The sequence below is a fragment of the Diadema antillarum genome, unplaced genomic scaffold (genome assembly GCF_040938485.1).
Source record: "Diadema antillarum isolate AM-2024a unplaced genomic scaffold, OU_Dant_1.0 seq00000512_RagTag, whole genome shotgun sequence".
Taxonomy (NCBI): Eukaryota; Metazoa; Echinodermata; class Echinoidea; order Diadematoida; family Diadematidae; genus Diadema; species Diadema antillarum.
Window position 1 is genome coordinate 955,255 of NW_027271466.1, and position 16,088 is coordinate 971,342.

A 16,088-nucleotide genomic window follows, 5' to 3' on the forward strand; every position below is an offset into this window, starting at 1 on the left:
AAAGGCTTCCGCTCAATTCTATGCTGTCAGTACAAGCCCGATTTCATGTTTTTTAATTTATTTATTTGAAACTGGGGAGGAGGATTCTGCAATTCATTTTTTCTTTTTATTTCCTTTTGTTTATGTTTTGACTGCTGGCAAAGGGGCGGGGGACCTCGAAACCCCTCCCCTATAGTTACCCTGGTAGGGTAAATAAAAAAAAAAGATGCGTGACTTTGCTTCTTTTCTTTGTCAACTACGCGACGGGTACATGTTTTTTTTTTTTTCTTGAATCTTTGCTGAGAGATATGATTTTTCGCCAATCTGATTGCAGCTTATACGTTCCCTATATATGGGGTTTTAATCTCAGCACTGCTCTTCCCCATTGCAACTGCATTAACTTCAACGAGAAGGAAGAACAAAAAATGTTGATGTCTTAAACATATAACTTACTGAAACATACATCACTATAATTATTATTGTCATTATCATTATCGTGTAGGCCTGATATATGATGGTATAATCAGTAATAGTTAAAATCACATTTCTTTAATGCACATGTATTTTTGTTACCTTTTCTTCATTCAAAATGTGTTTTCTTCACTTTGAGATCATCAACGATATAACGACACAAATTTGAGTTAATTTTCTCCGTTAAAAATAGTAAGGTAGTATAAGTCACCATATTAATTTATGATAACCGGAGATAATTATAATTGAATAGACGTATTTCCCTATGGAATTCCTTCAACTATAGTTCTAGAACAATTACATGTTATTTTTATCCACGCACATTCTCTAAAATATCCTTTTTCAATGACATGAATTGATGAAACTTACGTTACCAAAACTAGAAACTTACGTTACTATATTGATGCAGGGACCTGATCCAATAGTTTTGAAGTAGAGATCTGCGTAATCGCTAATTTTATTAGCTATTCATTGAATTTTCTTAAAACAATGTTAAATTCATTGTTTATACCTGGAATATGACATCACTAAAGCCAAGTTGAACATCAACGCCCACCAAACGGTTTTTTTAAAGATACTATGATTATATCCCCTCATACTGCATCCTCCTAACAAACAAGAACATACAGCTGTAAATGAATTTGATATGTTTTGACGGAGAAACTCATCAACATCATAACTGCAACAATTAAATTGTCTCAAATTTAATGGGCTTTTCTGTGGATTGTCTGTTATTAACATGACAACATCTTGAAACTTACGTTACCAAAATTTGAAACATACGTTACTTAATAAAGTGAGTGATTTATTTCAAAAGAATAAACCTGTACAGCAAAGTAATAACTGGATTTTTACGGTGGAATCTACTGACTGAATAAACACACAATAAACAGAAGTAGAGCATGATTCTATGAAAAACAACAACACATTTCCAACAATCAAATACTTACTCAGTTTTTCAACACATCATGTAAAGGTATTTTGCGCGCTGCCAATGCTCAAGATGCCATTGAAAGAAGTTGCTGAGCTATCCCATGACCTCAAATCGACGGCACAGATTCGAGAAATGTACATTTAGGTGGTAATTAATGGTGTAATTAAGCTTTCTGTCATTTGGCGGTAACGTAAGTTACATCACGTATGTTACACTTGTGGATTAAATCGTATAAGTTAGCAACATAATAATGAATCTCACGCCACCCATGGGTATGACGACAATCTACTCCATTAGTCTCAACTCTAGAACAATCATTCAGAGCCATGCACCTTCATACTTTTTACAAAGATGGTAACGTATGTTACTTCTCTTAAATCTACCTTTTTAAAATCTATATTTGCGAGATTAGCAGTCGCATGTCTTTTGAAGCTGAGTGATGAAATATTTTTAAACATAAACTTAGACCCCTTTTGGTCAGAAAAACAGTACAATTGTGTAGTACTCACTGTAATAGCATAACCAAGTTTGCAGTACAAAGATGGTAACGTATGTTTCAGCAGATCTGGCGACACATTTCCATCAATTATTTTGTTGTTAAAGAATGGTTAGCTTAAAAAGTTGTGTTAGGTTTTCATAGAACCTTAAGCCACTTCTCTGAAACTGTGAGTAAGCTCCTCTTTATGCTCATATTTTCCCACAAAGTTGAGAAAACATAAAAAATCATCGTTGGCGACATGCACTTTTAAGCCTGTTGGCCGAACTTAACCCTCCACCAATGGCTTAGTGGTATAATCTCGCCTTCGAAATGATTTCAGTTTTTGTTTATATGTCCCTTGGCATCACATAAAATCACAGGAGCATTTTGAAAGAGCTTTTTATCTCTCCTAGGTGAGTAGGAACATAAGCGACACGATTTTTGACCAATTGCGCCGAAATAGTGGTTTTGGGCCTAAAAGCTGAATCCTCACTTCGACCAATACTATACCATCCCTTCATAATTGTCTTGAAATGGCTGAAATATACATAATATCATTATGTATTCTTTGCAATGACTATAAAAGTCTTGTAATAACCTATAGCAATGAATACTTTTAGGGTGGAAAGAGTTTGCAGTTGCTATAGATCATCGACCAAAACGTGATTTTGGTGAAAACTTTTGTGTGTAAACCGATAGGAATATTGTGGAGTGGATGTCATTCTTCTTCTCTGGTTGCGACCTTCCCATCTTTGGTGGAAAAATGAAACTTTTCAATTCCATACCATAATTATGTCCGATTTCGATAAGTCTTTTGATATTCTACTCATTCAAGTCTTCATCTTGAGCTTGGAGTTGTAGTTTGACAAAATACTTTTGACTATTTGCACAAACTGCGCTTTGCCTCATCAAAGTGCCGGTATTGAAGTAGCCACGTGGGTCCACCCATCGAACCTGTATCCGAAATTCCTATTGCTACCAACCAAGTCGTCGTATAAAGACTCCACTGTGAATACTGATCATTAAAAAAAAAACGCGGGGTTGGTCTACCTGTAGGTTTTGGTTTTAAAGGTATACGTGTGTTGACATGACACGACAACATGCATCTCTACAATGAAACAAAAACCATTTTCCCCACCCTTCAATGTCTGTTCATGGGTATGTTTCTGTCAATGCCATTAAGGATGAGACGCTTACATTCGACATACGGGTGATGCAAAACACATATAAATCGTAGTGAAGTTAGTACTCATTCATATTCCGTACAAAAAGATGATTTTTAAAGTTCTTGTTCATAGTTTTCCAACTTTCGAGAGGAAAAATAGAAACAAAAACAACCCCCAAATACAAAAACTATGTTACTTTCAAGACTGAATGGGCGTAAGTTGGTTCGCCTGTAACAAAATATTCGCGAGGTGTCACGGTGTTAAATTGCATTGTTCGCCTCTGAAAATACGACAATATCTGTCCTGGGTCAAATTCGGGTGAGACACTTTATCAAAACCTCGCCATGTTCTTTCCCTCCCCTTTTTTCTAGCAGCTGTCAGTAAAACACGTGTCTACGCGAACCTTGGGGAGTGTTGACGAGGGCAGATGCGTGTAATAACCCACCCACTGAAGGCACAGAATATCGATACGACATGTTTAACACTGACCGTGGCGGCAGGGGTAGAACCAAATGCTTGTGGCTTAGGTCGATCATTTGATTCATGATACGCCCAGCCTTGTTCATGACGAGAAAACGCGACTAACACCAGTTGGTATGTGCCATTTATGAATGCCTGGTGTAATAGTTTAGAGACCACGTGTAAGTCTAGGCGTGGTTTTACATATTGATAGGCCTATAGTCATGATAGGACAGAATGTAAAGTCTTTATACGACAACTTCAAAATTGGATCAGGTATTACGAATGGAAATGACAAGACACTTACTTTAATGGTATAATGAGCTATAAATATGTCATTTTAAAGACGGAATATGAGCTTGAAAAATTAACGTCCTGTGCGTGGTATTGTTTGCTCTTATATTCATGAAGTTATACTGTACAGAATCATTATCATCAAATTGCGTTCTCACAGTAGCAGTTAAAGGACAAGTTCACCTTGATAAACATAAGGATTGAGAGAATGCAACAATATTAGTAGAACACATCAGTGAAAGTTTGAGGAAAATTGGACAATCGATGCAAAAGTTATGAATTTTTAAAATTTTTGTGTTGGAACCGCTGGATGAGGAGACTACCACAGCTTGTGAGTCATTTGCGTACAACAGTATAAAGAAAATGTATAAGAAATTTCAACATATTTTCACTCTTTTCGCATAATAAAAGAGCACTTGACTTGCCTCTTTCTAAAGGCAGGGGGAATAATATTACCCATAACATTTGTCGGTAACGAGTCAGGGGAATGTGTACTTTTTTCAAAAGATGGAATTTTGTAAAATTCTCTTTAGGCCAAGTAAAAAAAGAAACCAGTTTCTCGTCCTCGCGCGCATCGACTTTGGCCGCCGCATCGATTTTTTTACTATTTACTATTTTCAAAATGGCGCTGAAAATACCAAGAAATTCATAATTCTCGTCCCAGCCCGCTCCCCGCCCGCATCGATTTTCAGTTGCCGCATCGACTTTTTTGATATTTACTATTTTTTCGGCCGCCGAAAAAAAAATCAACAATTTATTCACCTACCAATCGTGATTTCTAATTACGCCTTGCGTCCTCTACTTAGCTGTAGTACAGCTGTAGCTTCTGTAGTGCGTATGTAATACACTGTAACGCATGTATTTCACACTGCGAGCTCGGCATGCGCAAGAAGGAATGACACACAAAGCAGTTGAACTGTAGTTGGATGGGCGGGCGGCGGCCCTGGGCTGTGATGTACAGCGCACTCGGTACGTCGTGATGTAGACAGGACGTTGAGCACCTTCTGTACATTTCTCTCGTGCTGTTGCCCGCTTCATGTGCTGCTAGATTGATTGCGCAATGTAACCACAAACCCCGTTATTACGAGATCCGTGGGCCCGGCGATATTACCTCGTTATAACCGGTACCTCGTTATAACCATAGTCATTAAAAACAAAGAAAAACATGAGCATGACGTCATATATCCATCCATGAAACTTAAACATATCCTTTGCGTTGTTATTACACAATTATTTAGCGTTATTATTGAGAGAATAAAGGGAGATTATTTGTGAATTAGACGAAGAAATAGAGGTTGAAATGATAAGTTAATTCTTTATTGTAATTCTTGTTTTTTAAGCTTTTCCTAAACACAAGCGCAAATATGGGGGCAAATATATACTGTAGAGTAACATACAGGCCTTGTTTACCTAACTTGCTAGGTATTTTTACGCTGTTGGTGCCCAGCGGGAATCGGCGATGATTTCATGAATCATTTCGGCTGTAATCTTGTACACATGTACAATGTATGATCGTTGCGCCCAAATGGATTAAAAATGCGTTCTTTATTTTCTTCCGAAAATCTCTTCGCGTTTTGTACGACCGTTCTTGAAAATATGTGACAGGATTGAATGTGGGAGGTTGTCATCCTGTTTACGCAAATCTGTACCAGATCTATTCAAACTAATAAATGCGTTTGTTTCTTTTTCTGATTTAGGTTAACATGCGTCATTCAACTTTTTTAACGCTACTGTCACCTGGCGAGATCGCAATGATTTCAGAGTAACATACGTGCGTTGTTTACCGCTAACTTGCGAGGTATTTTACGCTGTTGGTGCCCAGCGGGAATTCGATAATTTCATGAATCATTTGGCTGTAATTTTATACAATGTATGATCGTTGCGCTCGAAAGGATTAAAAATGCGTTCTTTATTTTCTTCCGAAAATCTCTTCGCGTTTTGTACATCCGTTCTCGAACTGTTGAATGCGTTTGTTTCTATTTCCGAGCACCGATTAAGTAGGTTAACATGCGTTATTCAACAATTTTTACGCTACTGTCACCCGGCGAGATCGCGATGATTTCATTCATTATTTCGGCTTTAATAATACACACTCATATTTAAATTATCATTCGTTAAATGATAATGAACACATCCAGATCTATTCAAACTAATACATGCGTTTGTTTCTTTTTCCGAGCACCGATGAAGTAGGTCAACATGCGTTATTCAACTATTTTTACTCTACTGTCACCTGGCAGGATCGCGATGATTTCACTAATTATTTCTGCTTTGATCATACACACTCATATTGAAATCATCATTTGTTAAATGATAATGAACAAATCCAGATCTGTTAAAACTAATAAATGCGTTTGCTTCTTTTTCTGAACACCGATTAAAGTATAGGTTAAAATGCGTTACTCAACTATTTTAACGCTACTGTCACCCGGCGGGATCGGGGCGATGATTTTATTATTTCGGCTTTAATCATCCAAACTCATATTTGCTCAAAACCAGCAAAAGAACTGGAAGTCGGAACTAAAATTGGAAAGGATATAATGATGAGTTGCACACGCATTCCAATTGTCCATTTTTGGTCAAATTTTATTGTCGCTACATGAAAAGTTTTTGAATGCGTTATTTATTTTTTTCTAGTTGCGCTGTGGTCTGACCTCATATCACGCACGCGTTTCTCGCGAAAAAGAAAATCGAATGATTATGTTTAATAATTAGTAGGAACATCGGAAGGTGTTCCTGCTTATCGCGTGATTAAGAAGAAAACATGGAAGAAACGGTTCTCTGCAAAACGGGAAAAGACGTGGATAGCGAGATTTCGGTTTTCAATGTTTCATTTGTCGCGTGTTTGAAAGCGGCAATTTGGTCAAGAAATGGAACCTCGTTATATCCGATCAAATTGCTTATGTTTTTCTTTATCATGATTTACCGAAATTGTCCTCGTTATAACCGGAATCTCGTTATAACCGAACACGTTATAACCGATTCGTTCTGCCATTACACGCAAAGGAAAACGGGACCGACGCGATCACCTCGTTATAAGCAGTTCCTCGTTATAACCGAACTCGTTATAACGGGGTTTCCCTGTAGTAGAGGAGACCAACCAGCCAGCGTAGCATGCGTTCTGGAGCTGGAAAAAATCGTGGAGTGATGGAGAGAACCGATCTCAAGCGCTCATGTGCACAACGAGCGGCTTTAGTATTCAACTGGTTCGTATTCTGTCTTTCAGTAAAAAGGAAATCAGGTGGTTGTTTCACAGGGTTGACAATTGGCAGTACTGTCTGCGGCATTTTAAATCCTTGAGCGAATAAGTTTTCATATGAGAAAAGATCTAACTCAGTGAGTTTGTGTTGTGTTGAAAGGCAAAAATAATGCTATGGCTATGCATTTCCAGAGATAATGGTTGGATTCATAGGTTCAACAAGAGTGATGTATAAATGTGTATACAGTATGTTAAAAAAACGTTTGTTTTTTTTTTTCATACCCTTGATATGACTGAATGAATACAGTCAAAGTGTAGTTAAATTGGTATACTTGTCATGCATAAACAGCAATATACGCAGATTTGGTATTAAATTGTGCATCACTCAAAATAACGTGGGTATATATCACACATAAACACATATTACTTTCATTTTGACAATCCTCGAAAAAATAGTAAGATATCAAATAGTAAGGACCTCCCTCATCGCCTTGCTCAAAAAACCCGGACGAGAAACTACTTTCTTTTTTTACTTGGCCTTATATTTTCCATTATATTGTTGTACGCATGTGACATCGTACACTGCAGTAGTCTTCTCATCCAGCGGTTACTGCACAAAAACTTCAAAAATTCACAACTTTTGAACGGATTGTCTGATTTTCCTCAAACTTTCAATGATGTGTTCTACTAATATTGCTACTTTCTCTCAAACCTTATGTTTATTAAGGTGAACTTGTCCTTTAAGCTGTAGTTTCACAGACATTTCAACATGTACAAAAGTGATCACCCTGCTAATCAACTGTCAACTTTTCCAGCCGGTCTAATCTGGGGTGTTTTTTTTTTTTTCTATTCTCATTTATCATTCATATGCATGTCATACACGACGTCACCCACAATGTCTCCGTTTTACTCACACTGTCGAGCTACAGAAAAGGCGCGGTTTCCCTAAAAATTACCAAAAAAGACACGAGAATTTAAAAAGACGAAAAAAACAAGACTCGACAAGAATTTACCCTCAATAGCAATCAGCAAGACCTTCATCACGTTGATAGACAGTTGTTCTGACTACCGGTAACATTTTGGTTGATGAGTACGCAGCGCCTGCGTACTATTCAAAGATATGCACTGCTTTTGTTGTTGTTGTTGTTGTATTCAATGAACACGTAATGTACAAGAAAGAGTTCATCATCTTCTGCCAGAACGGCACGAGACGCTAACCCTGTCTGTAAGCAGGTGGAGGCGTGGCGGTGCTTTAGAGAACCGAGGGGGCAGGTGCTTCTGATTAAGATCTTACGGAACCGACGTTCCTTGAGCATTTAAAACCGCTGTCACTCATATTAGATGTATACATTACCTTTCTTTGGAGGACCATCTCCATTTTTTAATGAAATTTCCTGTGATGTTGGTATCTGGTCGGCATCAAGAATAGCCCCTGTCAATCATCAGCGCACATTACTAAATCTTCTAACAGCTGTAAATACAACAATGTATTCCTTTCGCTATTCTTTGTTTCTTCCTTCAACGCCTAGCAAAGGATCTGCCAGTCTCAAGGTAAGCTGCACCATGATATGACCGGTTATGATACATCCACCCTCTGAGTTATTTTCATTACTTTCTATAGACACCATAGAAGCACGGTGACGCATAGGTGATATCTAAAAGCTTAACTTTAGTTTTATATCGGTATAAGTTTTCAGAGATTCAAACTCGCTAAAGAGACCATTTCCCCCCTAAATCATCGAGTAGAATTTCTGGGACATTCACTAAATCCATCTGCCCTCCCTAATCTATTGTACGAATATAAAACGTTAAAATCGATACATAAACCGATACATAAATCGATACATAAACCGATACATAAATCGATACATAAATCGATACATAAATCGTCCTTAACGCTGCTTCACTTTGCACAAACATGCTCTTCTAGTAAAACCAATACTAGCATCACAAGTTGTGCCTCTATTCCTACTGTTATTGCTATATATACCGCGACTTGCACTATTACTGCACTTCTCCACTATCAGTACATTAGCTGTTTTACTTCAATCATGAAAAATTAACTATAAAATTGTGCAAGCGTGCACCATGAATCATCATGGCTATACTTACAATAGAATTACTGTAACGCGATCAAAATAAATGCATCCGATTTAGTATCTGATGTATTGTTTGGTTTATTTCTGCATTTTCTTTCTCCAAATACAATGACAAATGAAAACAAAGTGATGCAGACTATGCAAAAAAGAGAGAGTTTAACATACAAGTCAATACAAGAAATGTCATTTTTATACAACGACATCAGTCTGTAATGACATATATGAATCCAAACAACATATTAAGGCATACTGTATTTATGAACAAAGGAGAAATCAATACAGGGGACCGTCATCATAAGCAGAGCTTGACGTGGATGAGGCCCTATCTATATATGTAATACGTTGTGATATGTAATGTGTTCATATAAATTTGATAAACCTCACTAAATGTTCTCAATTTGATAGTAATCTCGTTTAAGAGTTAAGGTTGTCTTGGAATACAAAAAAAAAAAATAATAACTTCATTCATTCCTATGTCGCACAATGATAATGACCTCCAATGTGAAATTAAGCTTAATGGTTCATCAACAGAGATTAAAACTTGACTAACTTTATTAGTGTTATCATTGATTGAAGAAAAAAAAATAGCATGGTATACCAACATATTTCGTATATAGCAACCCAAACAGTCAAGACATCAGTTGTACATTGATATTAGAAATTCACAAAACTCATTAATTCTATGTAATTCTCTCATACTGCCTTCCATGTTTTATGGTGATTTTATCGGGATAATTGCAGTTTGATATATACTGTAATATATGTTGATATTATGTATATAACCTATGTATATATACACTATGTATACATATATATATATGTATATATATGTATATATATATATATATATATATATATATATATATATATTCACATACATATCAACAATCCCTACTTATTTTCTTTTCTTTTAATTTCCCATTTCTTCTGTTTTGAAAATGAGTCTCTACATCGTGCAATTGTTTATTTGTCTCAGAAATTATGTCATTGTTTCATATCTTGCTATAATACTCTTGAAGAATATAATTTGTACCGAAGGAGTGAAAAAAAGTGAAACACCGAAAGAACTATACAAGCACAAACTGATAACCGAGAAGGGCCATAGAAGAAAGCATTTAATGATAGCATTATCAGACTTCTTTCTCGCGTTTTATCGGAACATTTTTGCACGCGTTCTTCCTATACTGTTTTCCAACAACATGAACATGGCCGTGGCCTAATAAGACACATCCATGTGTCCAAACTCGTCAGACCAGAGGAGACAAGTAGTGATGAACGAATGATCGGCCACTGGATGAAGCGTTGTAGGTTTCTACGGTCTTCTAATCGAACGAAAGTCCCACCGATCCGACTCTGTGACAACACAGATTGGCGAGGCTTTCATTCCAGGAGAAGATATAGAAATAAAAAATGACACGCAACTCATCGTAAAACGAAGTGGAATACTGCTCGTATATATCTCCTTCCCGTTCTTCTGGCTCTTGCTCCAGGATTCGAATTTGTGTTCTTTACCACGTGAGCGTGTTTTCCCGCCAAGCGCTGCCACCACTCTCCGTCACCCGCGTGCTTCTTCACGCCTTTCGATCTCATCTCTCCCTTGGCTCAATGGGAGAGTAGCTTGTCATTGTGATTGTTTTCAGTTCTTCCCTCTCGTTTAGCTCCACCCATCTCACTATCCCTTTGAGGCTGATGTGACCGTAGCGAGTTAAGTTCAAATGCTAGACCGCAAGCTCTTTAAACGAGAACAATCCGTACACTATAACATTAAGGCACCAAGTAGATGATGGGTAAACAAGTACAGAATAACAGAGTTAAGGAATTCTTTTGAAGTGTAATGTTTTGCTGTCATAACACATTATTTGATAAGGTTTCATTCGAAGTGCCTAAAGCTTTGATCTTGGATTCGAATCAAAGTTGTCTTGCTTAAGAGTCAAGAGCCGTAATCACTTTACCATAGCACTCCCACAGATGCACTCAAAATAGAGCGGAGTATATCATCATGTGTGTGTGTGTGTGTGTGTGTGTGTGTGTGTGTGTGTGTGTGTGTGTGTGTGTGTGTGTGTGTGAATGTTATCACTAAATTGAAAACATCGATACTTGCGAAGCTTATAATGCACTTACACTTATGACGTTGATGTCCTGAATTCTGGTTGTTGTCTTAGAAACTTCACTTTAAAGTGTTTCCCTGTTAGCATGTTTAGTGTTCATTTAACATGGTATAGCTTCATAATTTTACTTAAACGTTTTCTTATATAATGTTTTACATAATTATTATGCTGATTTACATTCAATTTGCGTATGATCATGCCGACACTTTTTAAATGTTGTTACATTTTTTGACAATGGAATGCAGATATAAGATTGAGCTGAACTAAACTTGATGAAAATAGTAGATTTGGCAGAGAAGTAATCGTGCTTTATACGATGTATATATAACCTACATATATATAATCAGGCATTCACATCAGCAGATGAAAATGGGCAAGAATCAATCACTGATAGCAAAACTCATTTTCATAATTACTGCCAAACATTTCTAACAGCTTATTGTGGGCTCGAAAATTGTCCATAAAAGATAAAAGATAGCATTTGGATTGCCCCAACCCTGCGTCTATAGAAGAATAAGATTTACATTTAGACTAATGAATGATATCCGGCAAAACAAGAAAACAACACGTAACTTTGAATTTAACAAGTGTTTGCAGAAAGTAAATTTGCAAGTGTCAACACAATACTGTATTTTGAATTTTCAATAATATCTTAGTGGCCTGATTTCTTTTTCATAACTACAGTTCCATTACCGTAGGTCTACTGCATGCTGTATGTACCAGAAAGTTGCAACATTATGTCAAGAACAATAGTACAAGAAGTTAAAAAAAAAAAAAAAAAAAAAATATATATATATATATATATATATATATATATATATATATATATGCTGAAACAACAATACAGCGTATGGATCTCAACTGACACAGTTTTTATGTTCTCTACTAGAGTGTCTTGAAAAAGGAACAGTTTTATCAATGGATATACTTTTGTGGTCCAATTTTATTGGATAGTCCTACAAAAATAGAAACATCAGTATCACGCGCACCATAACCTCATTATTGTTCTAAAAGTTGATGACAATCATTGTCACCTTCAGACCGTCAATGTTTAAAACGCAGAATCCATCCACGTTGAGATTGTGTAGACCATCAGGCTTATTCCTGCTCATGCTTTTAGGATGCGAGTCAAACATACAGAGTTTCATGTTGAGAAGCACAAATTCAATATTCGTCGTTGCTATGGCGACTCCGAACGCGGGAATGCATCTTCGCATTCAAATTCCAGGGCTGAGTGCGCGGGAAAGCCGAACGAGGGCCGACTGAAACGCATAATATTGTGACGTCAATAGACGGCACAGCCGTGACATTCAGACGGACAGGAATAGTTACTGTGACAATGAGACCTTTCCATTGTGAAGAATCATCCAGCGGTTGAAATAATATGGGCTACGAAACCACGCAATGATAACAGATCGCTGAAAGGGCGTATGAGAACTGATGAGATGCTACTCTGCGATAACCGCAGAAAGCTCAACAGTGACTGCGCTAGAGTCGAGAGCTGTTGCTGGAGACAATAAACCGCTCCCTGTCTGCCTGTCTTGGTTTTTATGTTGGCACCTGGTCATTAGAGTCGCGATTTGTTCCCGCCAACAGTAGCAACAAAAATACAAAACAAAATAAAACACAATAAACTCTCACTTGTTATTCAAGTTCCCCTCAGCATCTTTAGGTGCGCTATACAAGATATTTATTTCTTTGTTGGAGTGAAAGGAGATCATGCTGGACATTGAAGTCAAGTGATCGCATGAAGTAAAACCTTGGCCATGAAACATTTCAGGAAAGCAATACACAACATGAATAGTTTATCGTACTGTCCATTATTTTGTATTCATTGTCTCGCCTGATCAATATGCTGTTATAAAGTTCAGTGTACAATATAGGCTACCGTGCATGGCTAGATAATTATCCTGATTGTGAGCTTTCAAGTGAATTCAATGCAATGAACAAATTGAAGCAAAACAATCAAACTTATAACTGCTTTTCTTTCTCACAGTTTGTTTAAAGAAATGAAATTGGATTTCTGACTTTTTTCTTCTTCACTGTGCTTATAATAAGAATACTTGAGATGTAATCGACTGTACGTATGACGACATCTTGTGTATTGCCTCAAACGCATGGAAATTAGGTGATCTACCGCACAAAGAACATCATCAAAATGCATACTTTAAAAAGAGAGAGAATGGGGAGAGAGGGAGAGAGAGAGAGAGAGCTGCCAGGGCCCCGCCAATTTACCTAAGATGCCTAAATGGCAATTTTCAAACCAATGTAACGCTTTGCAAAACAAAATCCTGTGACTGTTGTTGAATGCGGCCGATTTTAACGCTCGTATTGATTTCAGACAGGTGATAGCTAATCGTATTCCTTATTTTCCTCGAGTAATATGTGACATTGTGCGAATGAGAAGTGGCAAGGTAAAACGCTCTTTAAAGAATTACTTGTGTTTTTCACATTGTGTCCAATCGTCTCCCGTGCCCTTTCTTGATAATTTACATCAATCGATCTTGGTTCAGTTTGGTTCAGGGAGTAAAGTCACGACTGGAGCCGGAATGCACCTGTCACGAGAGCAGAATTATATACACCAGACATGAGAAGAATGTATCAAATCGTGAAAGTGGGTGTGTGGGTGTGCCCATCATTTAAGAGCTAAATACATGTACATGAAATGGTGTGTATTATTATAGGAGGAATGCAATTTACCAAAATGTGCCGTATCAACACACTCCCCTTTCAGGATTTCTTAAGGCGCGATTGGCAGCTATCGGGACATTAAAGCGTACTTATTTATTAAAACCAACAGAAACACAGGTTACGTGTTGTATTGCTTGGGTTGTCTATCCAGTGGCAATGAGATCTGAGACCTGACATGATTTCCCAGATGTAAGGACCTATGTTTGAGTAAATGTTCCGAATCAAGTACTGCTCATGCCAGCTTTATACGTTATCTTTCTATTTTCTTTTTTTACCATCGGTTTATCCTCGAGTATGTCAATTTCTTAGGCCTATATTAGGGTATATTTTGTCTGAGAATGAAAACGGTAGTTATCGCTCATGTTTGAAGTATTCAGGGAGATATGGACAATACACATCTTCATTAATATGACCGACTCCTTTATCCCGTTCTGTTTCTGTCTATTTTTTCCCTTCTTCTTCTTCTTCTCTTTCCCCGTGTTACTCGCCATAGGCGCGCAGTATATTGATCGGAGTGCTACACTCATCCGCAACCGACGGAGCCGCCCAAGGACACGGGCCAAGTCCCGCTCCCGAAAGCACGAGTCAATGCGTCCTAATATTGTACCAAGGGTTCTTGTCGTGGTAACAGTTTTATTCTGCGCATGCGCATGACTATATCACGTAGAATTAATCTAATACCTCCCATAAATTAGGAAAGCAGTCTTTGCAATCAGTAATTGAATTCTAACTCTCTGCGCACTTACATGTCTGTAAGAAATGAGTTTAAAGTGTGAGCCGTGAATGTCCCCCGACTCCCTTCTCCACTGCAAGTGGGCAATGTGTGTCTTCACCACCATGTCCAGGGGCGGATCCAGGAATTCTGTAAAAAGGGGGCGCAACTAATATTTCTGAGGCCACTTCCGAGTTTCATTTCATTTTTTTTTTCTGTTTATTTCTTTTGTTTTTAACGAAAAATAAAGGGGGGGGCGTGCGCCGGCTGCGCCCCCCTCTGGATCCGTCACTGATGTCCATCATTATTATGCCAGCATTCATGGCATTGGGACATCGAAATATTAAGTACATCGATCGAGGTGGGAAAGGGAAGATACGCCACTCCATAAGAACAAATGACTGATAAAGTGAAGAATCGAGTTTGTTGCACCTAGATCTTTAGTGTATTAATACTACACTGTCTTGTCTCTTATTGTAACCGTGTCAAATTAGCAACCGAAAGCACACAGGAGACAAAACACAGACTTTACATCTTGATAGAAAACTGTGAGAAAGATGGCCGATATTAATTATTCCAAGGTTTTGTGCGAACACTCTGTTACATTTTGAAGAATGGCATTGTACTGTCTGATTGACGGAACAAATTCTCCTCAACGTGTTCAATAAGATAGGCACTACTCTACCCAAAGATGCTGCTGCTATATAGTATTTCGCATGTAGCAGTTATCCTTTACATACTTGAACAAAGATTGATCATACCAGCCAGGAATAGACTTCATGATTTCATATTTAAGAGTAGGCCTACGTAACGTTATGTTCAATTCCATTCAAATGATTTTATTTCCATATAAAGTAATACAAAGCAATATACATATTTACATGAGTACATAATATTCTAAGGAACTTTGAATCACATAAGTTTCAACAAAACATGGATACAACATTATGATGATATCAACTTTGGTTTTTAGATAAATAAACAAGTAAGCAATACTATCTTATTTTGTAACTCTATATGGAAAAGAGGAATTCACAAGAGAAGCATAGCTTGTAAAATTTGTGAATTACTCTAGGAGATGAGGGCATCTCAAGATCCGTCAAGGACTCCATGTATGAAAATTTTGATATCATGACGTCAGGCGAAACAAACAGAAAGAAAGGACCATGACAAGGACAAGAACAAGATGTTTTCCAGGCATGTATGTTTCTTTACTTCAATGATCTGAAATGGAGCCGCAATAGGGGTTAGGCCATATATATTACTACAGTATGTTATTATATACTATATATCATATATATATATATATATATATATATATATATATATATATATATATATATACATATATATATATATATATATATATATATATATATATATATATATTATATGATATGTATTATGCTTTTTTCCTTGAGTTATTATGTCCAAATAAACAAATTGCGATGATGTGTTATGTTTAATCTGATTTCAAATGAAGCCAATTACTTGTGCG